The 21,704-nt window shown below is 42.1% G+C and overlaps 1 pseudogene; it reads right to left on the minus strand.

Annotated features, from left to right (window-relative positions):
* Positions 1-12,499: 12,499 nt before the first annotated feature.
* On the minus strand, positions 12,500-21,420 carry LOC139317585 (E3 SUMO-protein ligase KIAA1586-like; annotated as a pseudogene).
* Between the last annotated feature and the right edge of the window lie 284 nt (positions 21,421-21,704).

The following is a 21,704-nucleotide window of genomic DNA, read 5'->3' on the forward strand; positions in this document are numbered from 1 at the left end:
CCCAAAGCCACGGATGATCTCACCCAGCGGCTTCAGATAAATCTTGTTATCTTGTAACTTGATTTATTCCATTTTTTTTTCTCCAATCTGTCCAAATGTATTTCTTTTCCCTTTCAATGTCATCAAAGTTATAAGTTCTGCAAAGTTAATTCTGTCTTCCTTTTGTTGCCACGCCTTTCTCTTATAATCACTTTTATTTAGTTCAGTTTCCATTATTCCATTTAATTTCTTCTTTCAAATCTTCCATAAGTCCTCCAGTGAACAGATTATGTATTAGAAGCCAAGGTCTCTAAGTCTTTTCTCAGTGTCAATTCAGTACAAGTAACAAGTGTCAGGTTTCGGTTCTATCTTAAAATAAGTTTCATTTTCAAGCGCAGTCTCTAATGAATCATTTTTTATTAAGAACAGAAATAAGCCGACATCCCTGATTCTAATTGCAGCCAAACTGGCCCCTCCTTCCAACCCCCTCCTCTTCCGCTCTCCAACCCCAATGTCCCATTGGCCAACATGCATATCCATCTCTACATCCCGGCACGTTCTTTTCACAGGAATGTAGCCCCCCCTCCTCGTCTCCCAGGAAACACTATCTGTACACACACAAAACTAGGTAAAAGTTCATCTCAGCAATAAATCAAGCTCCTGCTTCATCTTGTTATGTCAGCGCTGGAAGAGAGCCTAATTTGGAACGCTGACAACAAGTGACATAGTTTCTCTTTTCAATTAACAAATAGTCTGGGATTCATACTTTCACTTCAGAGCTAGGAGCCATTTTATCCATCACCGTTTGTCTTTTGTCTTTACTTTTAAAACATAGTTGTTTCCTCTTCTCCTTCCTCTCTCCCAGATATAATCCAGTCTCACTCCACAAAATCAGTCTAGCCTCATGTATCCACAGCAAAAATAAAAATAAAGATAGTTTAAAAAATTGTAACTAAGCCATTTCCACAGTCATAATAAGTGCTTTCTATCAAACAGGTCCTTTGTCTTTTAGCCCCTGTAGTTGTTAGCCGCTATTAAAACAGGGTCTCACTTGTTGCAATCCACATCTGAGGGCAGCTCCCGCCTGGGCAATTGTTAAACTCACCCGGCATACAAGCTCCCTGTTCTTCTCCGCTTCTCCTCCTCTCCTCCAGCACGATCTTTGTTCCCGGTTGCTGCAGTTTCGGGACAGCCGCCATGGCTGTCGTTCCACTGCCACCAGCGTGAAGGGAAAGCCTCTGGCCCCGAGGAACCTGCCTGTTCCTCTCGGCTGCCCAAGGGGTCCCTTCTTGTCCCCCTGTCCCTTCAAAACAGGGGAGGTCCGAAGACCTGTCGGCGGCAGCTTGGCAGACGGGGTTTTGGCAGAGCTCCGTGGAGCTCGCCATTTCCCCGTCTGTATCCCCGCGGCACCAACCGGAAGTCTCAATCCATCTCCTCCTTTAGCTTTTGAAATAAATCTTTATCTTTTAATACCCCTACATCCATCTTCCATCTCTTTATTCTGCGGGTTCCCCTCCATAATATCTTCAACGGGCTATGGTCCGCCCAGTCATTGACATCTATTTCCACATCCAACACCTGATCACATAACCCTGCAGTCATCCAGGCCATATCCAATCTGGACCAGGAATGATGTCTGGGAGAGAAATAAGTACCCTGTGTCAGTGTTCCAAATTAGACTCTTTTCCAGCGCTGACATGATTGGAATGAATGAAAGAGAAGAAGCGTTGATTTATTGCTGAGATGAACTTTTACCTAGTTTTCTGCATACAGCAGATAGTGTTACCTGGGTGATGGAGGGAGGGGGGCAAATTCCTGTGAAAGAATGTGCTGGGACAAAGAGATGGATCTGCATGATGGCCAATGGGACATTGGGGTTGGAGAGCGGAAGGGGAGGTTGTTGGAAGGAGGGGCCAGTTTGGCTGCAAAAAGAGTTCAGAAATGTCGTTCTCTATTCTTAAATAAAAAAAAGATTCATTAGAGACTTTGCGTTTGAAAATGAAGTTTATTTAAGATAGCAACGAAACCTGACACCCTGCTTCTTACCCGGGTTTCTGTCCCTCCATACGTCTCTCAACCCAATTATCTCTCTAATTTGTTTACAAATTTTTGGCAAGAGCTTCCTCCTCTTTTTCCCGGCTTTGCCTCTCTCTGGTATATAATCCCAATTTGAATCTACTACCGCATTAAAGTCCCCGAGCAGACAGATATTGGCATAGTTTAACTCTAATAACTTCTGATATAATTCCCCATAAAAGTTTACTTGGTTTCCATTTGGGGCATAGATTCCAACCAACAAACATTTCCTTTGGTCCATTGTTACCTCTACCATCAGGACTCTACCCTTTCTTCCTGCATAAATTAATTTCAATTCTAAGTGTCCTTTTACATATATCGCCACTCCCTTCTTTTTCTGATCCGCCAAGGTAACATACAGATTTCCCAATCTTTTATTTTCCAGTATCGCTTTCTGGTTTCCCTTTACATGAACCTCCTGTAAGCATATCACATCATAGTTTGCTTTGGCCAACTGGTTGAACACTCTCTTTCTCTTACATGGGTTATTTAAACCATTAATATTGGCTGAAAATAAAGATACCCCCACTTCTCCCTTTACCATCTTCCTTACTACTTCCTTATTACTTGCCCTCTGTTTTCTTTCTAGTCTGTCGGGTTTCCCTCGGGGCAAGGGGTTCTTTCCTTCCTCCACCTCCTCCCCTCTCTATCTTTCTCCCCTTCACATCTGCTCGTTCCTTGGATTCTTCATCCTCCTGTAGGTCTTCTGGGCTTTCACTCTCCGATTCCCCCACGGCCTCCAAGTCATTCACCTTAAAATTAAGCTCATAAAAGTCTCGTGCATCTCTCAAATTCTCAATTTTGATCCTCTTATCTCACCAGGTTATCAATAATCCTTCCGGTATCAGCCATCTATATAGAATTGTATTTTTCCTTAACTGCATCGTCAGAAATTGGTATCTACGCTGCTGTTCTCTAACTTTCCTAGGGATTTGCTTTAGGATCCTAATTTGTTGTCCTTTATATGATATCACCTGATCCCTTACTTTCCTATAAACCTCCTCCTGTACGTCCTTCTTACAAAATCGAATGTGAATTTCTTGTGGCAAGTTATGGCGTTTTACATATCCCATAAATACCCTATAAGCCTCATCAATATCTTTCATTATTAACTCCTTATCTTTTTCCAAGATTTCAGTTAAAATATCTCCAACTACTTCTCTCACACATTCTTCTTTATCTTGTACCATGTTCTGCATTCTTAGAAAAAAGGAGGAGCGTTCCATCTGTAAGAAAATTATTTCTTCTTCCATAGCCCTCGTGGTTGTGGCCTGCTCATGCTCCAAACCTGCCAAACGTCCTTCATATCTGTTGGTACGAACTTCCACTTTGTGGAGTCTCCCCTCTTGTTTAACCATTGCCTCTCGCACTTCTATCAGTTGCTCATTTAGTACTTTAATGTCTCCCCGCACCACTCCCATTTCATTTCTCAAGTTCATCGTTAAATCCTCAAAATTCTTCATCATTACCTCTTGCATCGTCTGCATCATTCCCTGTAGATTCTGTAGCGAGTGGGACTTTCCCAATATATTTGCATCTTCTGTAGATTTAGATGGCATTGAGAGCGATAGCACCGGCGATGATGCCAAGGGGGGGCAACAATACTTTCTAGCCCCCTTTAGTAGCAGTTGTAGTCGGAGCAATGGACATCTCTCCTTGGGGTACTCCTTGGTTCTTGTTTGGAGACCAAAGTTTCTTCCAACCCAGCATACAAGCTAAGTACTCTCCAACATTTTCAGCTTACTTAGTCTTCCTCTTCCTTAAATTCTCTATTTGTCAATTAGTTTGAATCAGCCAATATTAGTTTGAATCAGCCAATATATACAATTAATAAGCAATTAATAGTCGGTCTATTAAATATATAAATATATAAATTGATTACCACAATAACAATAGCAATATTAAATCAGTACCCTAATCAATTAATAAGAATTAGAGGATAAGAGGGGAAATACTATCAAAGGTTAACCAAAAAAGAAAAGAAAAAAAGAGGAGAACCAAGTCTTTAAATTTAGATTTCCTCTAAGTACATCCACAAAGAGCCTGGTGGCGCAGTGGACTAAACTACTGTTAAAGTAGTATTTAGCTGCCAGCTGCCTGCAATTACTGCGAGTTCAATTCTCACCAGGCTCAAGGTTGACTCAGCCTTCCATCCTTCCAAGGTAGGTAAAATGAGGACCCGGTTTGCGGGGGCAATAAGCTGACTTTGTATAAAATAGAACACCGCTTGGGGGGGGGCTAAAAGCCTTACTAAGCAGGTATATACAAAAGTATGAAGGCTATTTCTTAAAAGCATTGTAAGCCGCCCTGAGTCTCCGGATGTTCTGTCCCCGTCTCCACACACACACACACAGCCAGCCGAGGGTTAAAGGAAGCACTTGGCACGCACAGTTTGTTATCAAAAACTTGGCAGCAATATGAGCACCGACTGCCAAGTGCTTTTTACTTAATATCCCTTCACCAGATAAACAGAAATACACACATTTTATAAATAGTCCAGTTCCAAACAAGAAACCTTTCGGCAGCTTTAAGCGTTGTTCAAGTGACTAGCCAGAGTTAGTTTTTGTCCGTCACAGAATCTTAAATGGCCACCACACTCTCTTATATAGTCTCTGGGGTGTGGTCCAGTGACTCAGTTACAATCCCTGGCACGCCTCCTTAACTGCTGCAACCGTTTATCACGCCTTCGTTGGCGTGGATCCAGGAACGACATATCACCTCCCTCGCTCTCATCGGAGACACCTGGCTCCTGGCTAATCTCCTCTTCCTCGGCCGGCACTTGAGGCAGTGCCAGAGGGGAGGGGCCTGGAGAGGGAGGCCTGGCCGACTCCTCTTCTTCATGTTCAGAGCCTTCTTCCTCCGATGAGATAGGCTCGGAGGGCGGGGCCACAACACTGGAGAAGGGCGGCATATAAATCAAACAAATGAACAAACAAACAAACAAACAAACAAACAAACAAATAAATAAATAAATAAATAATGTTCTTTTGAGATTTCCAAAACCACCACTGGGTGGAGCAGATGACCAAATATTGCCGACAGTTCCAAGAAGAGACTTTTCCAGCTACAAAAAGAGCCTTGGTAGTACAGTGGTCTAAGGCACCTTGTTATTAAGCTGGTTATTAAGACCAGCTGCCTGCAATTACTGCAGGTTCGAATCTCGCCAAGGCTCAAGGTTGACTCAGCCTTCCATCCTTTCTAAGGTAGGTAAATTGAGGACCCAGTTGTGGGGGCAATAAGCTGACTTTGTATAAATATACAAAAGGATGAAGGCTATTGCTGAGCACATTGTAAGCCGCCCTGAGTCTCCGGAGAAGGGCGGCATATAAATCAAATTAAAAAAAAAATAGAATATCAGAAAACTAATAATTCAACTTGGTAGGGAAGGTTATTAATCTTTTGTCCCGAATTTATAAATTTATGAAAAAAAAATCCACAATAAAGTCAAATAATCCAATCAAAGAGATAACGGAGTGCAAAGAGGAAAAAAAGAAAAGAAACACACCCCGCGTCCAGCTCTTCCCCTGTTAAGTAGGCAGATTTCTCCACTGTCATCAGCAATGTCCGGGTTACTCTCTTTCAGCCGCTGGCCAAGTGAGGCTATTTCACCTCACTGCTTGCCCCGGCAGTTAGAATTTCACACACTTTCTCTCCACGCTCCTCACCTCCAAGACCAACATAAATCCGAAATAAATCCAAGTTCCTCGGACTCTCTGCAATCAGGCTTCCTATCCAACATGGTGAGTCATTCCTTCGGGACGGCCATTACTCGGTGCCCTCTCCTTGCCTTCAGAGACCGAAAGAGGATCAAGCCTTCAGCGCATGGGATCGCCACATCCACGTGCGCCCTGCACTCCTCAATCTCCCCGCTCCCTCCAGGGGCGGTTTCGGCAGAAAAAAAAGCCGTCTGAATCAGGGAAAAGGAGATCAGACCAGGAGCTCTTTCCCTGTCCTTCTTCTCCTTGCGCTGATGTCACCGGAAGCCCCCGACGTTATATTTGTCTGCGAGACGTGGTTGAATGTATCCTTCCCAGACTCCATTACCACAGTAAGTGACAATCATGTTTACCAGTTTGACCGTGAAATCCATAGAGGGGGTGGTATTGCTATCTTCTATAAAAAGTCCCTAAATCTGAAAAAGATTCAAGTTACGCAGGAGCTTGCTCTTCCTGAGACCGTCGTCTGCGAACTGTCCTTAAATACCAAATTTCGCTTCTATGTTACAGAGCCCCTGATTACGACCGCGTTCATGCAAACAAGCTAGCTTCACTACTAACGTGGCCAGCCTCCTGCCCACACCCTCTTATCTTTCTTGGTGACCTCAATTTACCTCTTATTAATTGGACCCTAAATGAATGTACATCTAAACCCATACATGCAACACTGTACAATGCCGTTAATACTCTGGGACTGGATCAATTAGTAACAAACAACACTAGACTCAACAACTGCCTTGATCTCATCTTCTGCAACAGTTTAAACTTGTTCTGACCTAGGCTTCCTGATATAGTAAAAAGCACACAATTAGTCCCAAAACCCTTTTTTTTTATTTTAACGGCTGTGAATTCCTTTCATTCACAGCACGTGCTGAATCACCAAGAGTTTATAAACAGTCCAACAGAAGTCTGCCACAGTCCTTCGGATAAGGCTGGTAAACACTCACCTTTATCTTCTTTGACACACTGCCAAAGACGTACAGTAATTGGCAATTATCTTGGCAAGGCCACATGGAAACACAGAGTCAAAAATGGAGCTTCAAAGTACTAACTGACACCATCCACAACGTTGCTTCCTGCAAAGGCCCACGTGCCTTTGCTCTTCCTTTATGTCTTATGGGAGGGGCCAATCATCTCCAAGCCTTACTCCCGAGTCATCCCTTTTGTTTTAACTGTTCTTGCCTTCTGGCAGCTCTGCGCATGAGCGCACTAGGAACAGGCTCCCCCTGTTCCTCTGCCTCTCTGATGTCCGACTCTGGAGGCTCCGGAGTCCGCACATAACTCCCAGATGGCCCTGGCCCCATCTCTGCCTCCAATGCAGAGCCCTCGTCCGACCCTTCCCCAGACTCCAGGACTGGCCCATGTTCCTCCCCAACCTCCTCACTGTCCGACTCTGCTGCCAGCTCCGCAGGCTGCTGGCGGACCACAACAAAACTCAATTTATAGTCTACAAACAAAAGAACCCTTTTCCAACAGTGACCACAGCATGATTGACTTTTGTCTCAATTTACGTCCTTGCAAAGAGGATCCTAATGACAGGAGCCCAAATCAGGGGTGAAATGCTCTCGGTTCGGACCGATTCGGCAAAAAGAAGTGCGCACTTGCTCCTGGCGTTTCTCCATTTGTAGGAAGCTTTCATACCTGTGAAGGCAAGTCTGGCTTCCTGCGCTGCTCACTAAAAACCTCACCAGTACCGCTGTGTGCGCGGCTTGTGTGTGTGTGTGTGTGTCTTTGCTCTTGGTCTTTTGCAGCAGCCCGTGCCTGACGTCTCGTCCCCGGTTGGCTGAACCGGAGTTGGGGAATTCATTCACCCCTTCCGGCCTTGCCTGGGCCGGGCTGGCCGAAGCCGCCCCCAGATTGCCTTGGGGGTTGCGCGGCGTGATGGCTGATTTCCGCTGCTCTTAAAGGCCCTGGAGCGGATCCAGGTGCTGCCATTCTGAGCCTGCTGGGGGCAACCACCGCTTCACCTGTTGCGCCTCCCGGGGCGGCTGGAGCAGCCAAGGCGCCCGCTCCCCTTCCCGGGGTGGCGGGGCGGGGTGGGGCGAGGTGCCTTTACGATGAGCTGCCTGGGACGGGATGTTGGGCATGGGCTGCTGCGAAAGACCAGGAGCAAAGACACACACACACAGGCTTTAAAAGAACTTTAGAACAACTCGGGGCTCCTTCTGGTTGGCCTCCAAAGAAAAGAGGAATGAAGGTGGGGTGGATTGGAGGGGTCATTCCCCCCCGCCTCTGCACCAACATTCAGTGCAGCCTCGCTTGGCCCCTCCCTGGCTGCGCCCCAAGGTTCATTGTTGGCAGGCTGAACTGCTTATGTGTCAAAGCCACAGTTATCTGAAGTTCACCCATGAGGGGGAGCGGGAGGAAGGGAAAGCGAAGATTGTGGTGGTTGGCTGCTGAGGAGGGGTGCTTGTGTGCATGGGAGGTGAGTGACCGTGCCCTCGTTGCAGGGGAAGAGGCGATCAATTACTGGTTCATATGTATAATTAACAAGAGTTGATAGAGGGAACAATTCAGGGGTGAAATGCTCCCGGATTGGACTGGATCGCCCGATCCGGTAGTGATGGAGGCGGGTGGTTCGGTGAACCGGTAGCAAAAATCCCTGCCCCCCCTTGCCCAGCTGAGCCGCACGATCATCAGAGGATTTTTAAAATTATTTTTAAAAACATTTTTTCTACAACCTCTTCAGCCGAAAAAATAACAACCGCCAAGGCAATCTGGGGGCGGCTTCAGCCAGCCCGGCCCAGGCAAGGCCAGAAGGGGTGAATGAATTTCCCAACTCTGGTTCAGACGGCCTGGGATGGGATGTCAGGCACGGGCTGCTGTGAAAGACCAGGAGCAAAGACACACACACACAAGCCGCGTGCACAGCAGTACTGGTGAGGTTTTTAGCAAGCAGCGCAGGATGCCAGACTTGCCTTCACAGGTACGAAAGCTTCCTACAAATGGAGAAACACCAGGAGCAAGTGCACGCTTCTTTTTGCACTTGCTCCTGGCGTTTTTCCACTTGGAAGACGGAGAGGAGGAGGAGGAAGAAGACGAGGGTGACAATCCCGGGTGCGTGAAGCAAGGCATGAAAATCCGCAGCAGGAAGCTCGGGGTGAGTGAAAAGGGGGAGCAGCCAAGCACTTTGTTTCTCCCCCCCCCAATCATCTCCCAGACTGGGTGGCTGAGGTAGAAAGGCGGGCAATCTTCAGGGCTAGGAGGTGTTGGGTCTAGCTTGGTGAGGGAGGTCAGGCTGGTCAGGTGCTGACCATCGGAATCTTTTTTTTTTTACTTTTTAAAGCATTTTTTACTAGTTAAAAATGCTTTAAAAAGTAAAAAAAAAGTTGGCCATGCCCACCCAGTCACATGACCACCACCAAGCCACACCCACAGAACCAGTGGCAAAAAAATTTAGATTTCACCACTGAAGCAAACAAATATGGTGCTCCCGCTGGGAGGCTGTGGCAAGGAGCCTCACCTCTGGTCAGCGAGAGCAGAGTGGCAGGGCGTGCACCTTCCCTGCCACTGCCGTGGTGCTGGCTGGGAGGGACGTGCGAGCCGAATGTTTGGAGCTGTGCTCAGCGGAGTTTGCAAGCGGGCTCAGTGGGGCCGCTTATTGGGGAGGGAGACCCTGGCCCGTTTGGTTCGCTTCAGCGTGGGGTGGAAATGAAGAAGGCGGAGGAAATCCATGCCTCTCGGCGTTCAGCCCTCAAAGACTCCTTTGGGGTGACGGGGAGGGGAGGGTGAGGGGCGGGGCCAGCCAGTGGTGGGATCACCTGACTGGGAGCCACAGCGGAAGAACGAAAGAGCCCGCGGTTTGCCGACACCAACCCTATGGCATACTCTGCTGGGGCAATGGCGTGCATGCCCACAGAGAGGGCTCTGCGTGCCAACTCTGGCATGTGTGCCATAGGTTCGCCACCCGGGTAGTATGACAAGGTAAAAGTTAACCCTACATAGAAAAGAAATGCTATTGGAATGTAAATGGATGATATACTGGGATTTATTGATATTTGAAAAAAGAGGAACTTAAGATAAAAACAAGAGAACAACTAGTAAGTGAAGGATTTGTTCATGATTGGTTTAATTATTATAGAATCTTTGAAATATTTAAACTTGATAAAAAAAGTTTCGTCATTGTAGGAGTTAAATCTGAACTGGATATCAATTTATATTCTGGAGATGACCACTTGATTGCTAAAGTATATAAAATGCTACTTAAGATGAATCTAGAAGACAATTACATCAAAGATTATATGGTAAAATGGGTGAAAAATTTCAGGTATAACATAATGCTAGACAAATGGGAGAAAGTATGGACTAATGGTTTAAAATTTACTTTGAATTAATAGTTTGAAAGAAAATTTTTACAAAATGATGTATCATTGGTATTTGACCCCAGATAGACTACTGAAAATGTATAGAGGGATTTCCAACAAGTGTTGGAAATGTAATCAAAATCCAGGTACATTTTATCATATATGGTGGTCTTGCAAGTATGTTAAATCATATTGGATAAACATAATAATGATAATGCAGAAAATATTAAAGATACAAATGTTAATGAAACCTGAAGCCTTTCTTTTAGGTATTATGGACAAACCAATCGAAAAACAATTTGGGACACTATTTCTTTACATGGTAACTGCTGCGAGGACAGTGGTTAATAAGCATTGAAAAGGAAAAGAGATGTCAACTGCTGAAGAATGGATCTTAAAATTGACAATTAGCAGAAATGGTGAAATTAACTGCTTTGATTAGAGACAATGGACTAGACAGCTTTATGAGACTGGAAGCTGTTTGTGGACTTTCTACATGTTAAATACAATAACAGATGGTTTGTTTTATGGACTAATGGCAGTGGTGGGAATCAAATAATTTAACAACTGGTTCTCTGTCCTAATGACCAGCTGGGTAGGCATGGCTCAGTGGTCATGTGACCATGTGGGCGTGGCTAACTCAACGTCACTCACGTCAATGGGTGCTTCGCCTTAGCTGTTACAATGTAATAAGGGTTAACCAGAGAGGCAGTTTCTGTAAACAGGGCAATACAGATTAGGCTAGAAACAACACCAACACCAGAATGTTTCCTTCCTGCCTTGCTTATTTATTTTATTTATTTATTTTATTTTATTGAATTTCTATACCGCCCTACTCCCGAAGGACTCAGGGCGGTGCACAGCCATGAAATAAAACACATAGATATACAAAATTTAAAATCGAATAAAATGAATTAAATAAATTTGGCTGAATTAATACCCATAATTTAAAAACCCATAATTTTAAAATACATTAAAATTTTAAAATTTACACTTAAAAGGGAGAAGATTTAGGCGAGGCCAGCTTGATGAAATAAAAGCGTCTTCAACTCGCGGCGGAAGGTGCGCAGATCCGGAATCCTCCGTATCTCTGGGGGGAGCTCATTCCAGATCGTCGGTGCCCCCACAGAGAAGGCTCTCCCCCTAGGGGTCGACAGCCGACATTGCTTGGCCGACGGCACCCGGAGGAGCCCCTCTCTGTGGGAGCGTACTGGTCGGTGGGAGGCTGTTGATGGTAGTAGGCGGTCCCATAAGCTTATAGGACTAGTCCTGTAAAGTGGGAAAAAACAAAATAAGATTTCTTCCAACAACCAGTTCTCCGAACTGCTTAGAAAGTTAACAACCTGTTCTCCCGAATAGGTGCGAACTGGCTGAATCCCACCACTGACTAATGGCCATTGCCTGGTGGACTAATCTTGGCTTGCTTGTGGCTGGATTTATTTGGGACAGGTCTGAGGTTGAGTGAAGAGAACTGCTGGGGAACATCGATAAAACTATCTATAAACCACACTGACGCGTGTGTGAGTGAGTGGGGCAGCACAATATGGATAGATCTTTATGATTGTAAGCCGACCAGAGTTACCTTGTGGTAAAATGGGTGGCCAATAAATTTAATAAATAAATAAATATGTTCAAACTATGGTACAATTGCGCTCATTTCACACGCTAGCAAGGTCATGGTCAAAATCCTACAAGATAGGCTTCAGCAATATGTGAACTGAGAACTACCAGAAGTACAAGCTGTTTTGAAGAGGCAAAGGAACTACAGATCAAATTGCCAACATTTGCTGGATTATGGAGAGAGCAAGGGAGTTCAGAAAAATATCTACTGCTGCTTCATTGATTATGCTAAAGCCTTTGATTGTGTAGATCACAACAAACTGTAGCAAGTTCTTAAAGAGATGGGAGTACCACACCACCTTGCCTGTCTCCTGAGAAACCTGTATGTGGGTCAAGAAGCAACAGTTAGAACCGGACATGGAACAACTAATTGGTTCAAAACAGGGGTGAAATCTAAAATTTTTTGCTACCGGTTCTGTGGGCGTGGCTTAATTGGTGGGCGTGGCTTGGTGGTCAGGTGACCTGGTGGGCGTGGCTTGGTGGACAGGTGGGCATGGCCAAGTCGACGTTACTTCTTTGCCCTTCTTTGACCTACAAAAAGAAGATATACCAATTATTTCATGCAATCAATTCTTAAATAATAAACCAAGTACACAAAACAATAAGAGGTACGCAAATACTTACATAAGAGCAATAAAAGTGTTGTCTTCAATGTCACTTCTTGCACCAATGATAATAATGACCTACATGGAGATATAACATGATATACAAATTTAACCATTTAATACGTAAATAAGAATAACAGAAGTACACAAAACAATAAAAAAATAATAAAAGAGGTACATAAATACTTACATAAAACTGTTAGTCGTCTTTAGCTTTTTCAGTGGCACTCTCCTCACTTCCACTTTTCTTGCACTTGATGCGTGGATCATTGGCTGAGCGATGGTGTTCTCTGAACCATTTTTTCACTGCAGGAATAGGGTCCCATTTTGGAAGAGGTAGTCTGGTAACGCTGATGGTCATGAGGTTGGTTAGATTGGAAACGGCTAGGCAACTTCTGCTCTCTGAACATATCAGGTTCATTTTCGAAAAACCCCTTTCCGCTTCTGCAGAACTCACTGCAATTGTTCTGACAATATCTTTTGCTTTTTTGATACTGTCAGGAATTGCATACCTCTTCGAATCTTTTAAGACATTTTCTACAAAATCTCTATAGTCGTTGATGTCAATGTTGTAGTTGAAAATGTCACTAAATGTGCGCAGTTGTTCTTCAGCTGCTGCCCATGGAACAAATATTTCCTCAAAATCCCAGTACTCTGGCACCAAAAACTGTAAAAACTGTAGTTTATTTGTGGTGTCTTGCAATTGGCTCCCAGTTTTTAAATGCTCCCAGTCCATCAGTCATTTCTGCAAATTTTTGATGATACTTTGTAAAAGTCTTCCTCAATGAAGACCAACAAATTGATGGTTTTCTATGAAGTTTATATTCCTGAAGGTTTCTGAGGTAATTAGTCCTTCAACTTTTCTTTCGTATGGGCCCTTTCCCTTTTGTTAGCAGTTCAAATGCCTTTATTGATCTTCTCACCAGTTTTTCAGCCTTTATGATGTCCGTATTGCGTGCTTGCAGTGCAGTTGAAAGAAGTGAAATTTCCTCCAAAATGTCTATCATCAATGCCAAATTGTTTAAGAAATGTTTATTTTCCAGACGGGCAGCCATACCTGAGTATTTTGCATTCCTATGAAAATATTGATGTAGCACAGGATAAGCACGCCACACAGCTATGGTTGCCCATAAACTACAGGCAGCCCATCTTGGCCCAAAAACTCGACCATTCCTTATGATGTTAATTTCAAGTTTTTCAGATATTTTGTCAAGTTCCATTCGGTTTTTATTGGACTGCTGGAAAATAGAGCATATCTTATCAATAAAAATTTTAAAATGATTTACTTGCTTTATTTCCTTTATGGCATCATCTAAAACAAGTTGGAGACGATGGTTCAAGCAGTGCCATATGATGATGTTTGGAAACACTTTTGCTATTCTGGTGCTCACTCCAAATTTTCTCCCAAGCATAACGCTGGCACCATCAGAGCAGAATGCTATTAAATTTTTTTGTAGGTAGTCCTGGGTAAATCCAACCTTATGTAAACTTTCAAAAACTGCAGAACATATTGTCTCTGCATCTTGTTTCTTCAATTCAACAAGCTCGACAAAAATTGTTGGTGGATCCTCTGAGTCCTCAACTTTTAAGAAAACTATCAGAACTGGTTTGGAGGATACTGTTGAGGCTTCATCAATGATCAGACATATTTTCAGATTCCTGTTGTGATCCAGGCCCAAGTTGGTATTATCAGATGCAATCAGTTCGAAACAATCAGACTTTATTAGAACAGCTGAGAATTAACTCATTCTCAGTGTAGTCCAAACTAATTCAAAACAAATTCTTCATAACACAATTCTTCAGCCTTATCACCAACCTTGGTCTAATTAGGCAACCTGCCAAAGGCTTTTCTTGGCAAAAGTTCAGAAGCAGAAGACGCCGACAAGAAATAAATGCAGCAAGACAAGAAACAAATCTATCAACGTTGTTTTCCAACAAAGTGCCCAAGAGCCATTGCTGGTCTTTTAAGCCTTATGGGAGGGGCCAATCATCTCTTGGCCTTACTCCCGAGTCGTCCTTTTTGCTTTAGCTGCTCTTGTCTTCTGGCAGCTCTTCTCATGCGTGCACTAGGAACAGGCTCCTCCTGTTCCTCTGTCTCTCTGCTGTCAACCTCTGGAGGCTCTGGAGTCCGCACATCACTCCCAGATGGCCCTGGCCCCATCTCTGCCTCTGACACAGAGCCCTCATCCGGGCCTTCCCCAGCCTCCAGGACTGGCCCATGTTCTTCCTCAGCCTCATCACTGTCCAACTCCGCTGCCAGCTCCGCAGACTGCTGGTGGACCACAACAATTCCGTGCAATGACGCTGGAAAACATTTGGGTTTTAATTTCGTTTGCAATGCACTCAACTATTTTCACAACTGTTGGTCTTGAATGCAATCCTACTCCCAGATCTACTCCATTTTCAGTTTGTAATTCTATCAATTCCTCTATGCTTGAAATTGGTCTGCATGCTTTTGCCAGGCTGTAAACAGTTTTGAACATTTTAGAAGTGGTGCCAAATTGCCTTTCAGAAATCTTGTCCATTGCTTTTGTTATGGCTCCCTGCTCAGCCTGTTTTATGTTGTCTCTACAAATGGTGTGCGATTTCGATACGAAATGTTCTCTCATTTTCTTACGGAGAGACACCTGGTGCACTTCCTTGTTTTTCCCAGCTGGCTCAATCTTGAAAAGCTTCCACTCTTTGGACACATGAATACCGCTCTCCATTGCGAAGCCATGTTTCGCACAGTATGTACTGTAAATTTAAAACTTCCTAAACTTTAAATGGCTATGTCTAAAAAAAAAAACTCCTAAAAAAACCCAATTAACTATTTTTTAAAAAAAGTTTTTTATTATTTTAAAATGTATACATAAAACACATCTTTTCAAAACAAAGCTCTTGATCCGGTCACAAATTCATAGAAATCACTAACAAATCTTAATTTTCAATTAATACAACTTAATATTTTACTCAGTTATTTCCCTCAAATCTATTATTTAACTATGCCATTATCCCCAAAAACCTGTTACTTAAATCTTAAATCTTAACCAATTATCATTCCCTTTTTCTCTTTCATTTGCTTAGATGGATATATTTTTAAAGTATAAATCATACAATTATTATAAACATTCATAAAATATTAAATTCCAACATAATCATTTTATTCTTACTATTGAGCTCAACATTTATAATCTTTATTTCTGTTATTAAACCTAACTTATTCATTTCATTTTAACTATTAATCTCAACATACTCCTCCTTATTTTGGCTATCCAACCACATTTTATTTTTGCTATAAACCCAATATCTTTATCTTTATCTTTGTTGTTAAACCAATCATTTTTATTTCTTGGCTGTTAAACACAGCATAACCATTTTGTTCTCGGCTGTTAAACACAGCATATCCATTTTTATTTTGGCTGTTACACAGCATAACCATTTTTGTTTGGCTGTTAAACACAGCATACTCTTTTTTCTTTTTTGGCAGTTACACAGCATATTCATTTTTGTTTTGGCTGTTACACAGCATTATCATTTTTGTTTGGCTGTTAAATACAGCATAGTCATTTTATACAAGTTTATATAATCCTTTCTTCTTTGGACGATAGTTATGATGACTATGTTTCTTCACTGGAGGTTTTGACCAGAGATGAACTCACATTGACTGGCATAACCGGTAGGTTGTTGGAAGAGTCCAGAAGAAGACAAGAAAGAGATCAATTGAGAGTGAAACAACCAAAAGAAGAAAAAATGTATTCAACTGCCTATTTTGTAAAACGATGTTTTGTTTGTGGGGCTAAAGGGCATATAGCTAAGTATTGTACAAAGAAGAAAATGTCTGTTGGGGATAATAATAGAACCAAAAAGAGATGTAATTTAGCTATATCCAGTTCTACAAATGTGAATTATGAATGGTGGGTGGTTGATAGTGGTGCTTCTCAATCTATAACTAGGAATAGAAATAATTTTGTGGAATTGAATAAGAGTAACCAACATGTTAAATTAGCCAATGGTTGGAAAGTGAAAGTAGCTGGAGAGGGTGTTCCACGTTGGTCATTTATTAATGAACCTTTGCCAATGTTGTACATTCCTGGGTTAAAATTCAATTTGCTATCTGTTAAATCTTTATTGCAAGTTGGGTTTGTAGTAACATTTAAAGATGATAAGTGTTTAATTGAGAAAGATGGAAATGTTGTTACTGCAATATTAGAAAATGATTTATTCATTTTACGAGAGAACCCAGTATTAGTGGCTAATTCTAAGTCAGTTTATAGGAATGATAAACCACATGATGAATGTATTCATCTGTTGCATCGGAGATTAGGGCATATAAATTTCAGGATGTTAAAGAAAACGGTTCAGTTATCTGATGGGATAAAATTAAAATCATGTAGTAAATATTTGAACTGTAATGCCTGTAGTCAGCAAAAAAGTAGGGTAACCCCAGCAAATCGTATCAATGGTTTTAAAACCAAAAAGCCATTAGAGGTAGTGTTTGTAGATCTGATTGGACCCAAAAGACCCAGCATTGGAGGAGCCTGCTATATTCTAAGCATTGTAGACCATTACTCTAGATACGGTTTCTGTTATCTAATGAAAACAAAATCTGAAACATTCCAGCGTATTAACAACTGGCTGCGATTTGTAGAAAGGAAACAGAAGTTTAAAGTAATGTGCTTAGTAACTGATAATGGCACAGAATTCACTAACCAAAGGTTAGAGAACTTTTTGCAAGAAGCAGGAATACAGCATAAATGTTCTGCACCGTATAGACCACAGCACAACGCTTATGTTGAAAGAAGGGGTCAAACATTACAAGCCATGACTAGAACAATGTTGGCAGATACTGGTTTGCCTGAAACCTTATGGGGTGAGGTCGTTATGTGTGCTAACCATGTGTTAAATAATGTTGTAAATTCATCTACGGGTGAATTACCATTTACATTATGGCATGGGAGGAAACCAAACCTTAGTTACTTGCACACATTTGGAGCCCCTGCTTGGGTTCATATTCCATCTTCCCTCCAATATCAATACTATCAATAATCCGTGTACTCTGCTTCTTCCTTAGTGTATAAGCCAACCATCTTCCCGGTTTGTTAGCGTTGCAAAATGTGTTATGTTTCGCAAATTGTAAATTTGTTGCTGTTTGTTCCGCCATAAGCATTTGAAATTGATCTTTCAGAAGTTTTATAGCTCCTCGTATTCTTTCATCTGTTGGATTTTTTATAAGTAACTGTTCTTTATTCTTTATTTCTGCTTCCATTTCAGATCTTTTCTTTTGTCTATTCAATTTGTGTTTAGAGTTCATATGAATGAGTACCCCTCTCATATACGCTTTACTCGCATCCCACACGATTTCAATAGGGGTACCCTTATTCAAATTCATTTCAAAAAATTCTTTCATCTGCTTTTTGAGTTCTATTATATTTTTTTCATATCTAAACAGATTTTCATTTAATCTCCATGATCTTCTCTCACTCTTTCCCATCTCAATTTCTATCCATACCGGGCTATGGTCGGTTAAAGTCCTTGGAAAAATCTTTGTTCTTTTTGTTTTTACAAGTAAATCGGTTGATAGTAAAATAAAATCAATCCTAGAGAAAGACCTATGTCTATCTGAAAAGAAAGTAAAGTCCAATTCTTTTGGATTATGTATTCTCCAAATATCTTTTAATTCCAAATCTTCTTTCATATCAAAAAAAAGTCTGTGGTAGTTTAATCCTTGACTTCGCCGAACTCTTTTTATCTATTTTTGAATCAATTACTCCATTCCAATTTCCCATAATTAAAATAGATCTATAGTCCCATTGCAATATTTTAGAATGCAAAGTTTTATAAAAATTATCCTGTTGTTGATTAGGAGCATAAATTCCAATCACTAGAGTTGGGCCACTTGGTGTGTGCAGTTCAATTGCTATAAACCTACCACCTTCATCCGCTTCTATAATTTTAGCTGACAGTCTTTTATTTATATAAATAACCACACCATTCTTTTTTTCCAGACTTGAGGCTATAAAATGTATTCCTAATCTTGAATTTATCAGATATTTTTGATCTTGTGTTCTAACATGAGTTTCTTGTAAACAGATTATATCATTGTTGAATTGTCTCAGGTATGTAAATAATTTCTTCCTTTTCTGTGGTGAATTTAATCCATTCACATTCCAAGATAAAAACTTAATCGTCATGTACATTTTTTTGAAGCGACGAGCACAGTTGCCGAAGATTTTCCGAGTCAGTAGTCTTCGGCTTTGCTCCCCCCATGGCTTCACATTCTAGTAAATTGCTCTTGGCTCCTTTCTTATATTGTTGTGGCTTGGGCCTTTCCTGTTGTTGTTTTTCTTTGAGTTGCTTAGAAATTGCTCGAGTTACACGCTGATCTTTAGCTTCAGCCATCCGGGCTAGGTCCAAAGCCACATCTCTTGTAGTCTTAGGTGGTTCAATCACAATTTTCGAAGGAAGATCTAGCAGGGGCTCCTCCAGAAAACCTCCTGTAGCTCCCTGCATTTCCATTACCTCTGGTTCCACCTGCTTAAGCTGCTCTTCCATCTCTTGCTGAAATTACTTCTCCTTATCACTCTCCTTTATCTCCAACACAGTAGATGTACGTGGGGATGGTGAACTCTCTTTAAAAACATTAGAATAAAATTGTTCCGCCTTCTCAACAGTGTTTAATCGGTATCTTTCTCCATTATACCTCAAGATTATGCCAGTTGGAGCATCCCACCGAAATGGAATTTGTTGTTTTTTTAATTCATTCACTAGAAATCCAAAATCTTTTCTATCTTTTAACATCTTAGGTGGTAGCTCTTTATAAACTCCAATCTGCGTTCCCTCCACTTGCACAGCAGAGAGAAAAGACTTTTGCAAAATATCATTTCTCATTCTTCTGTCTGTGAAATATATCACCACATCTCTAGGCAATTGTCTTTGTCTGGCCACCCACGAATTCATTCTGTAAATTTTATCAATTTTGCAAAAAATCTCTTCAGGGCTAATCTTTAACAACACAGCAAAAGCATCAGAACAAATCTGTCTCAAATCTTGTCTATCGTTCTCTTTTATGCCTCTCAGCCTTATGGCAAATTCCATGGACCTGAACTGCATCATTGTAATTTCATTTTCAAATCTCTGCATTTTATTATCAGCATCAAAGATTTTATAGTCAGTCTCCTTCATTTTGGCATCCATTTCTAATTTAAATTCTTCCACCTTAGCATCCGTTTTAATAATTGCTTCTGATAATCCAGTCACAACAGTCATTAATTTTTGGGTCACCTTATCATACTTTTCTTGCACCACCTCTTTAATTTCTTTAATCTCCTGCTTAATTTCCTGTTGTGACTCTTTGAATTTCTCATCCAAAACCTGAGTAATAAAATCCTTTAAGCTTTCAAGATCAGTCTCTTTTTTCTGGCTCTGCTGGCTGGGAGGCTGCTGTTCAGGTTTACGTGTGGGGGATCCCCCCCCCGCCGCCTTCCCTTCCTGTTTGGTCTGCTTAGAAGCCATCCTGCCACGTAAGCTGGCTTTTCCAAAAAAAGAAATCCTTTTTCCCTTTCCTCCACCACAAAGTCCTCTAAAAAATTCCCCCAGGTTTAATCAAAATAAGGGTGAAATTGAAGCAAAATCAGGCTTATTTTAAAAAGGATTTTCTTTTCCTCCACTTATTACAGACAATGCAACTTTGTAACTATTTGAAATCCACTCTCGCTTTCAGCTCGTTAACGCTGAAGCTGGGTGCCATTTTCAAGAGGCTTTCACTCATTCGCTCTTCCGTTTTAGAATAAATCACAGGGCTAGTAATACTTGCAGTTCTTGAGGTTCAAGTTGTTGTTCCACCCTGGTAGTTTGAATTGCTTTGTTTTCAGTAAAAAAAAGGGTTGCTCCTGGCGCCTTGTTCTGCTTAGGCAGACTCGTCCCACGCTGTCCGGAGTCTCTGCGAGCTGAAAGGGAGCCGCGCCTGTTTCCTCCCCAGAAGCAAACGATAGCTATCTGGGGGCTCACAGGGGCTCAACCTGCTTCTCACCCACTCTCTTCCATTAATCCTGCAGGATTCTGGAACTTCTGAGCCACTTTTCTTAATCAAAGCGGCTCTAACAGGCAGCGGGGCTGGCGGTCCAAAAACGGGACCATCTTTCGGCGTCAGGAAGCAAACCGGAAGTCCAAAAATCTTCTTATTTCTTTTTCCAGTCATGTTTATCTTACTTCTTCAGTTCCTCGCCTGCAAACATATATTCCTTCCATTTTCAAAATTTTCAGTTTTGTCCTCCATAAATCATATTAAATCTTTTTCTTATTTTTATTCCGGATATAATGTATCAAATTTCCCTCTCTTGGGCGTGCGCTTATTCCTTCTTTTGTTCCTGTGCCAATTTTTAATTATTGTTGTTTCAACTATAGGAGTTCCATTATAGTTCCTTTTCTTTTCACCAAAATCCAGCTGTCTGCAGACAGGAAAAAAGGACTCCTCCACAAAGTCCTACGGCTTTTATTTGTAAAATTCAGAATTTTCCATAACAACAAAAAAAAAGTTACAAAGTTCCTTTTTAAACCAGATGGTGTCTCTCTACAATCCACATTTTCCATTAGTCATGCAAGCATCCATTTTGTGCAATTCTTCTTTTGATTTTAAAAGTACCAAATCTTTTTTTTAGAATCCAATTCAAATTGGAATCCAGTCTTTTTACCATATCTCAATAATTAATTCCTTTAGTTCTATACAAAAATTGGTTGTTTCTCGGGTCTTTGTCTCTTTAAGGTTGCAGTTTAAAACTTTCCAAAGCCCCTTTGTTGCACAGCCGCTATTTTAGGCTAGGGGTCTTCTAAGTAATAATATTGCTCCACACATTGTTACAAGCCTGGGTTTGTTGTCACTCACCCGGCTTCAAAGAGCTCCGTTTCACTCCACTTTCCTCCAACACTTTTCTTAGCCCAGTTGTCACAGCTTCATGGCAGCCGCCATGGCTTCCTCCCCCCGCCGCCGACTCACAGAGGGTTCCCTCTGACCTCCGAGGAACTTGCCTGTTCCTCTTGGTCGTCCGAGGTGCCCCTCCTTTTCCCCCGTCCCTGAGGGATGGATCCGGTCTGAAGACCCATCGGCGGCGGTTCGGCAGCCGGGGTTTTCCCAGGACTCATCAGAGCCTGCTATTTCCCCGACTGTCTCGCCATGACGCCAAACTGGAAGTCCCCCAATTAACTATTTTTTTTAAAGCTCCCAAAGGGGAAAAAAACCCCAGTTACTTACCCAATTGAAGGGACAAGGCAGGCAGGCAAGCAGGCAGGCAGATTGAGTTGCTCACTGATTGGATTGATTGCAGGCAGGGAGGTTGAGTTGCTTGCTGATGCAATGGATTGCAGGGATTGCAGCAAGTGAAACAAGGCAGGTGTTGCGACCAGCGGCTCGGGATTTGGTCCGAAGA

Source organism: Pituophis catenifer, unplaced genomic scaffold (genome assembly GCF_029215685.1).
Source record: "Pituophis catenifer annectens isolate HBS135680 unplaced genomic scaffold, rPitCat1.0.hap2 SCAF_5, whole genome shotgun sequence".
NCBI lineage: Eukaryota > Metazoa > Chordata > Lepidosauria > Squamata > Colubridae > Pituophis > Pituophis catenifer.